At 36.9% G+C, this 14,545-nt stretch overlaps 1 protein-coding gene across 1 annotated transcript in view; it reads right to left on the bottom strand.

Annotated features, from left to right (window-relative positions):
• The window catches only part of elfn1a (extracellular leucine-rich repeat and fibronectin type III domain containing 1a), a 76,827-nt gene that overhangs the window by 13,921 nt on the left and 48,361 nt on the right, over positions 1 to 14,545 (bottom strand). The window contains exon 2 of the mRNA XM_040046450.1: positions 13,539 to 13,619. The gene's annotated coding sequence lies outside the window, so the exon portion shown is untranslated. The remainder of the gene's footprint in view (positions 1 to 13,538; positions 13,620 to 14,545) is intronic.

Below are 14,545 nucleotides of genomic sequence, written 5' to 3' on the forward strand. Positions count from 1 at the left end.
GCTCTAACAATACCATACATGTTTTATATTTAATAGGGACAAGTTTGATGATCACAATCACAAATGCACCTTCAGTTTAGCCAATCAGAATGGCAGTTCTAGAAGGGGAGACCGAAGTCCTTTGACATTAAAAATTTTTGACAACTGCAATTGTTGGAATGCTTTTTCACGGCTTATACAACATAAGTCTTGGGGAAACTAATGATGTTGCCAAGCAACAATAGTAACCCTGTAAGGTTAGCTGCCATCTGTTGGTCAGACAATGCTGACAGTCAAAATCTCACCTGCTATCTTGAATCTCTCTAGTAAACCAATCTCATCAAGACTTTTGTAATAGGAAATTATTTCATTTTTGTTGATATCTATGTACCCATCAATCTGGAAACCTACTGGCTAGGCAGCAGTAAAACTATTCTGTTACCTTGGTAGGAACTTTGACTCTTTGCCAGTCATTATTTAAGTGATGAATATAAAGCTACATTTTTGTCACACCAGTGGTTTCCAGACTGCATTTACTCTTTCGCTCAAACATCACTGTTCAATACTACTTGAACTGAAATAAGATTAAAAATGGAAACCAGAAAGCTGCTTTTAATTAAAATGCTGTCTTTGCCTACATATCCTGAATATTTATATGCAGATATCTGTTTACAGAAAACATATTTATATATGCATGTGCTCAGTTTAGATTGTTTGAGGTATAGCAAGGTTGCCATGGGTAGAATCATCGGTATCCTGCATTGTGTTCTGCACTATTATTTCTAAATGCAGTGTGTGGACATTTTAGATTTAGTTTCTCCTCATGCATGTGTTGAAACTTAAACTGAAATATAGTAAAAATTGTATTACTTCCATTGATTAAGCTAGAATGACAACAATAAAAACTAAGACTTATTCTAATAGGTATTTAAAATTCAGTTCAATTACATTCTGTTTTATTTATGTGCACAAAATCACAACAACAGTTTCCTCAAGGCACTTTATATTGTAAGGTCATAACCTTATAATAATAAAAAGAAAAAAGCTTAGTGTCACATAGTGAGAGTGGAAAAAAATAATGTAAAAATGAAAAAAAAAAAAGAGATTTAAATAAAAATCAAGAAGAAGAAAGAGGAAAACAAGCCAGAAAAAGCTGAATGAACACAATTCATGTCTCCTGTCTTAGCATCCTAGAATTGTTTATGTTTTCCTGAAATTAAATCAGACATAAAATCTTATAGCTGCCAATTAGTACTGGCCCCTGCTAATTAGCTCCAAATTAGCATCGGAATAATTAGTATTGCAGAAGTATTGGTTGATTTCAATTAATGCTGATGATACATTAGTGGTAAATGTCAAATAACATATCCTTTTTGGTTAATTAAAGCCTCAAGTGCAAAGGTTGGGCTTATACACACATGCACAGGCATCCTGAATTTTAACTGCCTCTTGGTCTATTCAAAAGTTACATTCAGCTCTCTTCCTACTTGGTATTCCACACAGGTGTCATACTTTGTAAAACTTTAAATGACTTACTGCCCTGCCATCTCTTGTAAATTCCCAATATCTCACTCTATTGTTCTTCAGTGTATCAAGAGTCCTTCAGCAGGCTCATGACCTAGTACGATTCAAACTGAGACGAGAGCAAAAAATCTCATTACAAACTAAAAGCTCCACTTTGGGTGACACCTCTTATAAAGATGATAAGCCACGGAGAATGGCGTGGAATCACACTGCGTTGATGGAAACAGATGCATCAGTGAAACCCTGCAGGAGAATTAAAGCAGCCTAGAACAACAGTTGGCAGAAAACACAAAAGCAGAAACTGTATCCTGTCCAACTATCCTCAGCATCTTGAAGTGCTGTGATCTCTGTGCCGCAGAATAAAAAATTCCATCCTATAATAAAACCATAACAGGTCAGCTCTACAGAACGCATGCTGAACAGAGGAAAAGCAACTCGGCTATAGAGAGCATTTATCAAACGGACAGGACAGAAGTAGAGTTTAATTTAATTCTGTGTTTGAGAGTAAGATACAACTTGGAATAACACCTAAAGGTTTAAATGCAATTTTCCAGGCCATCAACTGACCATCAACTTGCCACGTTATTCTGCCCTCCAAGCCAAAGCATCTGTCAGCAATGTCTCTAGCTGCTGACTCATGACATATTGAACTAAAGTAGGAGCTCCTGTGCAGTTCTGAGCATGACACAATCTATGAGGATTCAATTTACCTGCTTTTTGTTAACTTCTTTATAGTTTTAACGTTTACAGAAATGATAAAGTTCACATATGCTGACAAAATCTGACAGATAAGACGGCAGTTCTTATCTTTGTCAATTGCCTTGCCATGCTCAGCAGAGGTTTCCCCACCAATTAACCTTCAGGAAGAGACAGTAGCTAATTCAATTATACTGGACTGCGGCGCCGTGTTTCTGAGTGACAGCTCAACCTGCCTTGGTGCTCTGATTGACAAGTTGTGAACCAGAGCAGTCATTCCCTGTGCTGAATGTTTATATCTGTGTGACCCAGTGGGCTACCTGACACATTTAGGAAGAGGACATTATCACTTTCAGATTAGCTCCATAAAGACAATGCAAGACGAGTTTGACTACAATAATCTACATAGTGGGAAGTTAGTTTTGGTATCAGGAAACTATAACAAATTTACCTTCTTCAGCAAATTTGACTTTTCAATCACTCAGCTGATGCTTTGAGGCCTGTGCCCAAATGTAATATTCCCTTCATGGCTGTTGCACTTAAGCATCTGGTGCTGAGTGACAGCCAGTAGGAGCATCAGAAAGAACAGATTTATTGAGAACATGTTGTAATCTGTTATGCAAATGAACTGTGTAGTTAGTGGTCAGAAAGATAAAGTGATTATTACTTGATATGATTGAAATCACGACTACATAGTCTCTCATGATCATTTCTTTCTGCAGAACACAAAAGTCCATTACGGATGGACAAGGTGGTAAGAAACAAAATCAATTGGTGGTAGCAAGGATGCAAGAAAAATGTAACTTTTGTAGGCACTGAAACATCTGCGATGAGTGCAAAAATGAAAAGGAACACCAGGGTGGCAAATGGAAACAACCACCTTGTGTGATCGCTACTCTAAGAAATAAAACGATCCCTGCCTTGAAAGGAAAGTTATTGTTTCTGACAGGACAAACTCTCTCAGGCTCAACAAGGGGCAGAGGATGTAATGCTGAGCTTGTGCTCTGCTATCAAAGGAGTGAAAGGCATTTTGGTCCACCACAGAAAACATGGGTGCAGACTGGAAGGAGATTGCAACAAGAGATGACAGCTACACTGCTGGGAGGACTTTTATCCCTGTTAGTATGCAGGATGCAATGGATAAATCCACAGAGAGCAAACATACATTTTGGATGATAAACAAATAAATGCTCTAATGATAGTGTCGCACAATTTGCATTTTTACTGTTGATGTCCATTTGAATTAACTTGCACATGCATAATGAGGAGTACTTGCTTTGCTATATTTTGAACTATTTCTTCATGAGGTTAAAATATTTTAAGTTATAAGTAAAAAATAGAGGTTAAAAACACTGCGTGTTGTGATGTAATGTGAGTGAGCCTCCTGTGTGATAGGCATTAAGGTAGATCTCGGTCTAGTTAGAGAGCCATTGCAGTCAGGTTTTTAACACCAGCCTCAGTCACCACTATAGATAATACAAATGTTCCAAATTAAAATAAATGCCTCTCTTGCAGATTCTCCTCATCTGTGTTGTATTTTGCATACTTCTTTTAAAGTACTTATACAGAGGTGTGCAGTCACCAAATGTCATCTGTGTCATAACCTACTAAGGGAAAGAGACAGAGGCAATTATCATTCAGCAGAGTCGAAAGGTCACATGACAAGTCACATTACACAGTGGACATAGACAGATGGTTTTGTGATGTGATTAATCATTTCACCAATGCAGGCACTCTGCTTTTATGGTGCTCTGTTGAAGTGATTGCTTTTAGTCATGATCATAGACTTTAAACTGTCAAACTGTCAGATAAATATGCTTTTTTTTCAAGATCCAAGTACGGCAGGAGCCTTGTAACATTAAAGCAAAGCTGAAGGTCTAGATCACACATTGCAACCTTTATTAGTACATAAGGACTAGTGCTTCATTGCTATGTATTTATTTTTTGTTTGGTCAGTCAGAAATTACGCTTTACTGGATGGAAGAAATCTGACAATGCGATGCCTCAGGAGAAAGAAGTGTGCTCATGGTCACCTGATGCATCACTTTAAGAGCTGGGAGAGTGAGCATTCTTCCACTGATGAGCTGCTTTTTGGTCACCGGGTCATGTCTGGAGAACAACCTCCCATCAGTGTTGATATCAAAATCGAAATCAGATTAATCTGTCATAGAAACTGAAGTTTGAGTTTCACTGTGTCAGTCACTGTCACGGTGAAAAACAACTACAAGCAAGTCACCAGATCCACGGAGCTATCTAAAAACACTGGTCAGGCTAGAAAGCTAACAGTCCTTCTAAGGAGCCAGACTTAATGGGGACAGCAGCCAAATGTATTGAGTGTATAGTCTGCACTTTTCTACAGTTGGAAATTTTTAAGAACCACTTACAGTGATGATAAATACCAATAAAATATTAAAAGTACAACAACTGTTCATTTTCATATTAATAAAGATATATCTAGTTGTTTGTAAAAACCACAGGGAGCCACTAGATGTGGGCAAAAGAGCAAGATGAAGCTCCAGAGCCACCTGTGACCTGTTCTCTTTCCCAGGGCATTGCTAAATGCAGTTTTGCCAAAGCCAATGGTGTATCATACTTATGGGTTACTTTGGCGATGCTACAGAATCCACCTGATTGTGAGAACAGTCTGTCAGTTCTCCTTTCAATATGCAGCATTACTTTTCAAAGGGGCATATTTTAATCCAAACCACTTTCCTTTTTGTAAACCTAACCAAGTAGTTTTTGGCATCAACACCTAAGCACCAAGTCAAAGTGTAAATAAAAACCAAATGAAAATTAAATGAATCACTGACTCAAATAAATTGTAAAACACAAAGGAGCGAACAGGATGCTGAAACAAAACAAATTTATTTCCATCTCTTTTAAAAAATGTGAAAAGAAGTGATGCTCTAGGAATTTTATAAAGCTAGATCCTCTCTGGCCTGTTCAGCAAAAGTACTTGCCGAGTATAAAGCATAGTTGCAAATTTCTTAAAACATTAATTAAATACCAGCATCATATTCCCGCTTTCTCCACTCAGTTACATCTCTTAAATCTGGTTTTCAAAAGCAGTGTACTCATTAACAAAAAACAGCTTCTCTGTGGCTTGCTTACAGTATGTTTTATCACTGAAATTTCCCGTACAGGCAGGGGGTTTTGTTTTCAGTTGACTCACTAAATGAGTGGCATGTAATAAGATGGAAGAACTGAGGTGTCATTATGGGAAAAGTCCCCTGTCATGCAGAGAAAGGTGCTGCAGCATTTCATCAGCGGTGTGGAAAAAAAATCATTAGGGAGTCTGTAATGAATGGCTGACAGCTGTCTGTCAAAACTGGGCTTCCATGTTTTAAATTCTATTCATTTTCTCCATGATTGCTTTTCTCATTGCCGAGTCACAGACTGGTTTCCTGTGCACATCTTTATTAACAAAATAGAGGGTTTAATTAAAATAATGGAAATGACAATATAAGAACAAGCACTGTGTTGATTGGCTTTATGGTTGACTTGTAAGTATGTTTGTCGGGAGTGTCAACATTTTGGAATCATGCATTTGTTCCAGTTTGTTTTTGCTCTTTTATGGTGAATTTAATATAATCTTGTCTTTGGACAGTGTGAATGAGAAACCTGCGGTTTGAATAAATATTTCCTTTGTTTCCATTTTGCTTCAATGAGATTGTACATCTGCATGTTTTTATGTAAAATCTGACAACATGCAGTTACGCTGCAGTATGCATGCTTCACTCAGATGCTAACCTGAAAGTAAAGCACTGTAGTGCTGCTCCAGAGAGAAAAACACCCCCAGACTTAAATATTCTCACCATCGTGGTTGCCGGTTGGTTTGATACATTGAATTATCATTATCTTTCTTGCTTGTCACCCCTTGGTTGCTGCCATAAATCTAAAACTTGGACTCATAAATAGGACTATTTTCCAGGCACACACTGTGAAATTCTTGTCTGTGTACTTGGCCTTGTTCCCCCTCCTCAGAAGTAGCTTAGCAGCCAATATTGGTTCCTTTGAGACCACCGCTACTTCTTTACAGGATTTTTCCTGATCATAGTCTCACATTCTACATTTTTCAAATTATCTATGCATGCTGAAGATGCTTAAAACATCTCTTAACATTGCTCTTCTGAAGGTGTAGGCACTTTTAGTGGATTTGATTATTTTCGGGTGCAACTGACCCATTTGCTGCAAAGCATTTTGAAGTGAAACGACCCCTTTTGAAATTTTACTTTTGTTTTTAATTTTTTTTTAACACAAGTCTATATACAAAAGTAGTAGAAGGTGTACAGGATATTGGCTCATGTATATTTTTGATTTCAGTGGTGCAAATTCTAAAGCAATATTTCTAATAGATATATCTCATCAACAAATTAATGTACTGAGGTATCATCAAGTGAGTGAAGTGATTACTAAAACTGCAGTACATTAAGGCTGATGACAGCCTGGGAAAGGCAAGCAGATGAGTTAATTTATGGGAAATGCACCAATAGAGAATTGCAACAGCACCACAGAGGATGCAGCAGTTTGGGATTTTATTCTGCTATAGCACTGTCATTCCCACCAGTAATGTTATCAAAGGCCTAAAAAAAAGCCTTTTTATCTTTCAAATATGGATGGTTCAGTCATATTCAGAGAATACAGCACGTTGCATCAGTCTTTCCTCAAAGACCATAATGATTTAAAGAGACTTTGGTCTCACACATACTCGCTGCAGTATGTGTTACCAGCTTGATGTCCCGGCAACTAAGTAATCAATGACAAACCAAAGCCATGTTTACGGTCAGTTGCACTTCTTTCCTCTAGGCATTGATCACAACATAGTGTACTCTGCCCATGCACATCACAGCCAACGTAAGGTTTGACAGGCCAAACTGATATCAATGCTTTGAGGAAATTACAAGAAGGGTTAAACTGCTTTTGATAAGGAGGGAGCCCAATCACTGCCGACCATATGGATGTTTTATAATCACTTTATGTGACTAATTTAAGACTCCCTCAAGATCCATGTCTCTCACTAGCTAATCCATGATGCTCTTTACGGTAATCCATTCAAATAACTCTTCTCTAGCACTATCAATTAGGAATGCAGGTTAATGGAGGAGCTGGCACTATACAACTTGATAGGGCTAGCTGTCTAGGTAGGACAGTGATCGAAGACTCGATATTCAGAATCCTGTATCAATTTTGATTTAGATTTTCACAATAGAACTAAATTTCTGTTGAATTTCTGAGAAATTACCATTAAAAGAGGTTGGTGCAGCTGTAAAACTAAATCCTAAGGAAAAGGCAAAGGGGTTTAACAATCAATTTAAAAGAAAGATTATCCCTCAGTGTGATTTAGATGTTTCTTCCTTTCGTGCTCACTGCAAACCCAGCACAAATCAGTGAAGTAAAACCACATACGTCTCTACAGAATCGAGGAAATATGGGTGCCCTAAAACAATATTGCTCTAGACATTCTTTTCAAGAATAAAATAATTAAACTGGGAGTTTTGTGGTCCCTCTCCAGCTCTGAACTCACAGATCTGTCACTTGAAACTCAGCAGACCCACATCTTTTATTGACAGTGGTTAAAGCATAGCTGCACTCCTTTTTTCAATGGCTGCCAAATTTGTTTTAGGATAGCAGTAAATAACAAGAGCAGATCAGCTTACCATGCTCTTTGCATAATATGGTTTAAAATTTATACCCTAGCAATGGGTAAAGAAGTAAAAAAAATAAATGAATCTCTTTAGCTGCACTTGAAAGGCCTCAAGGATTTAATCAAGTCAGTCAATTGATCACTGCATGCTTGATGTTGGGATTTGATGTTTGGTGCCTGTTAAAACTGTTTATCCTTGTATGATTGACAAGAATGTATATAAAGGATAAAGGACACTTAAAGACCCGTTGCCTTTGAAATTCTGGTTTTGATTAAAATGACATAAATCCACTCCCATTTTGAAGACAAACAAACAAAATAACTGTTTTAAGGAGTGTTTTACATAAAAAGTACTAAAGATGATTTCTTTGGTAGATAAAATATGAGAGTCACTATCCATTTAGGTGTTACCTCATACAATGAATGGCTTGTCAGCGGCACATCTAATTGATGACACAAAAACCAAGGAAAATATCTCTAACAATGAAGGAAGCTTTATTATTGATGACTCATTAATTTTCTACAGAGTCATTATTATTATTATTATTATTATTATTATTATTATTATTATTATTATTTAATCTACTTCATTTAAAGATTGCATAGTCTTGTTTATTAGGGTTTGATTTGTGGAGAGTTATTAGGTATACTTTGAAATGATTACAAATAACTAAAATTTGTATTCATTTTTGTTTTTTCTTTAAAGGTGTAAGAATATACTGACCTAGTTTTGTTATGTAAATTTGTAATTAATTTTATTGGAGAAGCTTTTGGAAAGTGATTGGTTTATTAGCTTATGGACCCTCCCATTAATCAAGAGATTAAGAGCACCCTGGAGGGGTGTGGTAAAGAGGTTTTTTTGTTTTTTGTTTGCCAAATGTCAGATGGGAAGACTGGAGGGTTAGAAAATGATTTTTTTGACCACTTTTGAAGTTGTTAAAGCAAAGTAAGTTAACTTTCGTTTAATTTTAAGTTTTAAGAAGTTATTTGACTGATTTCTGTTTATAATTTTCCACGAAATAAACGGCATATGATTTTTAAACAATGGAGTAGGGATGGGTACCGGTGTCCGGTGCCATGATGGCACCGGTTCTGACATAAACGGTAGTAACCAGACCGAAAAGCAGCGCACATTTCGGTGCTTTATTTCGGTGCTTTTTTTTTCCTGAGCTGTGACACTTCTAGCCAATCATTTTACGTTTCCGAGGATAGTAGGCGGGGCCAGGTACGTACGTTCTTTTATGCAGAGCTACAGATTAAAAATGCCCAAGGCGAAGCGGTTAAAAGTCTGGCTGTACTTCACAGCAAAAGATGCAAACTCAGCAGCCTGCAACAAGTGCTTTAAGCTGATACTGTGATACTGTCAAAGGAGGTAACACCTCAAATCTGATGAAACACCTGGCAAGGCATAGCGTTTTTTTTTTTTTTTTTCAAAAACCAAGAAATGCGCTGTATTTGATAGCTTGCTGCGAGACCTCACACCGAGCACATCTACTGCGGGTGTGGTGCCTGTTATCGGACCCGGAGTTAGCAACATACCCAAAAACCCGAAGAGGAGAGTCCTGGCCCCTAGCCCTGCCAGTGTAGCAGAAATGATGATGATGATGATGATGGCAGCAGCAGCCGTTCTTCTCTGCGTGAGTAGCTTAATGTTGTTCGTGTAATTTACGTTGAGTAGGCTAACCACGTTATTACATTAGTGCAGGTAAGGTGAACTAGCAAACATCATCATCGCTACATGCGGCTGTCTTCTTGTTTGATGGCAGATACTCCCTTCACCCTGGCCAAAAAGGCTAAAATGACCAAAGAAAAAGTGGAAAACAGCTAAACATGAGAGGTTTTTGGACAAAGTTTGTGTTTTTTCCATTGTTTAAGCACTGCTTCCAGCCAAGAGTGATACCATATATGCCCCATAGCTGCAGAAAAGGCTAACTTTGTTATCTTTTTACAAAAAAACAGCTGAACATGAGAGGTTTTTGGACCAATTTTGTGTTCTCCATTCTTTAAGCACCGGTTCGAGCACCGTTTAAGCACCGGCACCGTTTCAAAAGTACCGATTTGGCACCGGTATCGGATAAAACCTAAACGATACCCATCCCTACAATGGAGTCAGAAGTGCGTTCTAAAACAAACCTCCCGTTGCCACCCATAGCCTTTTCTTGGACTTTTTTGGTGTTTGGAACGTAAAAGGCCGCGACATATTTTCTTCATAGTGCCTGGATCACTTGTACCACAGCAGTTATTTATCAATCAGTATCAATATTTTTGTATACATATATGTATGTGTGTGTATTTTTTTTTTGCTAGTGTGACTTATGTTTTCCTTAAATATGTCATTTGAGCATTCTGCATTCAAACTTCTATCAAAGCAATATATAAATAATGTTTGTTTACTATTATTATTATTATTATTATTGTTGTTATTTAAATGCTATTAAGAGGTCATAATTACATTAAGGTCCTGTTGTTCAGAAAATGTCCTTTTCTCACCTGTGAATACACCAAGAAGGCCAGTCATTCACGTGTATTGTGCATGTATTTTTAATTGTGAAATTACCAACACATATAATTTTATTTTAGACACATTTTACTCATTTCGGGTTTTTTTTTCAACTACTCATTTCAATTTGTTTAGCTCTTAGACCCCTGCCTCTACTCTTGTTCGGGGTAGGGGTCGAGGCTATAGTCAGTACGATATACTAAAAGGAAAACTGATGTGATATTAATACACATTTTCATAACAGATCGTTAAACACAGCCTTGTTTCAAGTCACTAAAAAAACATCAGCACTAATTGTTTTCTAACATGCTAACAGTAATGGACCAATTATGTCCCGAATGTACAGCTCAAAATGTAAATTAGTCATGAAAAGCAATGTATCTTTTCATGATACATGAGCATGAATTTTTAAGTAACGTAGTTCAATAGGAAGCATAAATTGTATTAGAATTTCATATTTTGTCCTTTGAAACCAGGCGAGTGTGACTGAGAAATCAAAGCTTTAAAGACATTGTTGCATTGTTAACCCAAATCCTGATCTTTTTCTAAGCCAGTAGTTTTTATGATTAAACCAAACAAAGTGTTTGTTATTTGACTACAATATTTATAATTAATTACATATTTTAAAAGAATGGAAATAAATGGAAAACTGGGACAGTAGTCCAGTAATGTAAGACTTTTAGAAAAATGCTATGCTACACCAGCAACCCATCCAGCCTCGTAATGTAGACTTCTTTTGGCTTTTAAATATAGAAAATATTGATTTCATGTACATAGACATTAATCATTGCGTACCAGACTAGGCTGATGAAAGGTTGTGTTCAGTGACACAAAAATATATGGAAATTTGGATTGTGGAATGTGGAAAAAAATGTCAAATTCATCCTTTTAGATAGTCTGAAGGACTGAATTAAATATCTAATGTGCTTTGTTATTTTTTTAAAATCTTTTTACAGGCATGTTACAAAATCGCTGGAACACCAACATTATTGCAACTTCTTACACATGTTAGTACAAATTTAGCTGCCAATATGTAAGTGAACATGTTTACATATTGACTCAGTAGAGTTCATATTTCCGTCTATGCAATTTTTGTGTATTTTCACACAATTTTTTGCACCAAATACAGTATGCTTTTGAGTTGGATGTAACAGTCTGTCAGAGCCTTTACATTTATACAACTGGACCACAGCAGTAAAGCATTATTACAGCACCTCATCTGCCCACCCTCATTGCAATGTCAGAGGAAAATTGTCACTGTGTGAACATGGCCCATAGGGCACTTCCCTCCTACTCTCTGTTACATGACAGACAAGCTGAGTAACTAGTGAGTCAGCTAAGTTGAAAGGTTCTGCAGGTTATGTAAATATATATTGCAAGGAAGTGAGTCACTGATGATTCTGCATCTCTTTTGTGAAGGGCCACTTAATGAGTGCTAATTTTTCATTATTTTTCAGTTTTATCAGAGCAAGAAAGCATAAATAAATAAATGGGAATTATCATGGAAGGCAAAATTATACCTTTAAAACGGTCAGAAAAATGTCAGAAACGTATACTGTGATCATGAAAATCACCATCTTCAGTAAGACTTTCTATTCAGTATAACATAAGTGAGGTTGCAAAAATGCTTCTCCAGTAGGATCGTGATAAACAAAGTAAAAAAAAAGAAAAAAGGTCCCAGTAGGGGAAAACCATAAGATTATACAGTATGAGGTAAAACAACTCTAATCAATAGTGTGATACAGTATCACTGTTATCAGACTGTAGATATTTTCATTCCCATTTTTGCGATGATAAATTATTATCCACTGCAACAACCAGGCTGGTGTGTGTGTGTGTTTGTCTGGGTGTGTACTATAACAAAGGCTGTTTCTAGTATTTTGGCAGGTGTTTGTATCTGCTGGTCTGTCTAGATTCACTGAATATATTATTAAAAAAACAGCAACATTGTGATAAGGTATTTTATTTAAATGAGTTCAAATATGGCTTTGTCCCATGAATATGAAGCAATGGGACGTAGAAAGTGGACGTTGAGGTATAAGGCCACTGACCATACTTCTTCAAGGCCCTGTCCATTTTAATGTATTTATTTTAATGCAGTGTTAATATAGGATATACTACTATGCAAAGGTTTTGAGCCACCCTTCACATCTGCAGATATACTTGAAACTATACAGCAAAACACAATTTGTGTACCTCTAACAAGCCTGAAAGTCAACATTCCCTATGATATCGCTATGACGACCTTTATTATTCAGCACAGCCTAAACTTTCTTAAATAAGTTTCCTTGTAACTTCTTCAAGTATTCTTCAATAATCGTTCTACAGGCTGCTTGAAGGTCATTTCAAAGCTCTTCTTTGAAAGTTGTCTGACTTTTGTTCTGTTCTCTGTTAAGATAATCCCACATTGCCTCAGTAATGTTGAAGTCCATATTGGGGATGTGAATCCATGAATTACAGTGTTCTATTATGTGTTTTTCTATTTTGTGTTTAACTGCATTGGCAGTGTTCTTGGGATCATTGTCATGCTGATGCAGATGGTATTTCATGGTGGGTCAAAATATGATGGTACTTCTCTGGTCATAATTCAGTGAATTTTGACAAGATCCCCAACACCACTGACTAAAATCCAGCACCAAACCCTGACAGAGCCTCTACCATGGTTTACAGACTTCCAGCTTTAATGGTGGGGAGTCCCAGATTTAAACCTAAATCTGGGACTCCCCACCATTTGACCTTAGAACTGAAGAAGCTTCTCGGATGAGAGGTGAAACGTCTTCAAGCAACTTAAAGAAGTCCAGACGCTTTTCTTTGCAAGCTCCTTTGACTACGATGACCTGGATGACTGAGAACCTTCACAGACATATAGATAGATAGATATACATATAGATATATAGATATAGCCAGAAAGGCAGAAAGAGCGAGAGTAATCAAGTACGGACATTTCGGGTCCATATTTTTGAAAAAAGATAATTAATTTAAAAAAATTGAGATGGTGAAATGGTAAAAGAGTTGTCCACTCTCAGAATGACATGTCCTCTGAGTAGTTTGTCTTTGCTACTGTACTGTTCTTGTCATGCATATTGACCGGTGGATTAGCGATGGATTGCCTGTTATCCTCTTAGGAGGTGATTGCTCATGCAGCGCTCGAGTTGACTCAAGCTATGTGAGACTGTACCAAACACCTGCACTTACCACTGTAGTCTAGGTTGAAATCCTCAGCGAGGGAAAGCATCCCTGGTGTCCTCCAGCAATACAGATGTCTGCAGATGTCAACTGAGGAACAATAATTGAAAGAGAATCATGTAAATATTTCAATTTCAACAAAGAGGTTCATAAAATTGATTTTTTATGTCAGTTTGTCAACCATTTAACCTTAAGTCAACATCTTAATAGAATCCATGGATACCATTCTCAATGAATCATGAATAAAAAAAACCAAAACAAACAAACAACAATAACACCCCCCGTGCTTGTTCACCTTCATTTGGCTTATAGTCTCCAAAATGAATTCAGCTGCATGAATATATGTATTTTCTTTTCGTCAAGAATTAGAACTACCTCATTAACCTTATCTAACAAGCACAAGCTAATGAAATCCTCTGTTTCAGTTTCCGGTCTTGCCGAACTTAGGCTCACTAATTAATCAAACATCACCCTCCACCCCCTCCCCCATCGTCTTAATGACTGCCTATAAAGCAAAACAGAATATTCTACACACATTGCCCAGGGGAAGGCAACTTGTGCACAAATTCATGCATTTTTATTGGAAGTTAAAATAAAGAGAAAGAAAAGCTTTACACTCAAAAGAAAGCCACGCTTTGTATTCGCTGCAATAATCAAAACAGAAGGAAAACACAATTTCTTCATCCTTTGTCCATGCCTCATCCGTGCTGGTATATTTCTCTGTTCGCAATGCAAGGCTGCAATTTTCACACTTACATAAATATTAATATCTACATAAGCAAGCTCTAAATGACATTTACACTCAGTATTCATGTTACTCTTTTTACTCTAAGCAAACAATTCTTTGTTCTCATCTCTTGTGATTCAGAGTGTATAACATGTTGGGTCAAATGAAAAGCACTGGAAAAATCAAATCTCCAACAATCAGTTATGGAAAACGGCAAAATGGCTAGATTTTCAGTCTATGAGAGGACAATAGATAATGTGATCCAATTAGTGGTGGAGTCTGCTATTTG

This window comes from Simochromis diagramma, unplaced genomic scaffold, assembly GCF_900408965.1.
Source record: "Simochromis diagramma unplaced genomic scaffold, fSimDia1.1 OVJJ01000321.1, whole genome shotgun sequence".
Lineage (NCBI taxonomy): Eukaryota > Metazoa > Chordata > Actinopteri > Cichliformes > Cichlidae > Simochromis > Simochromis diagramma.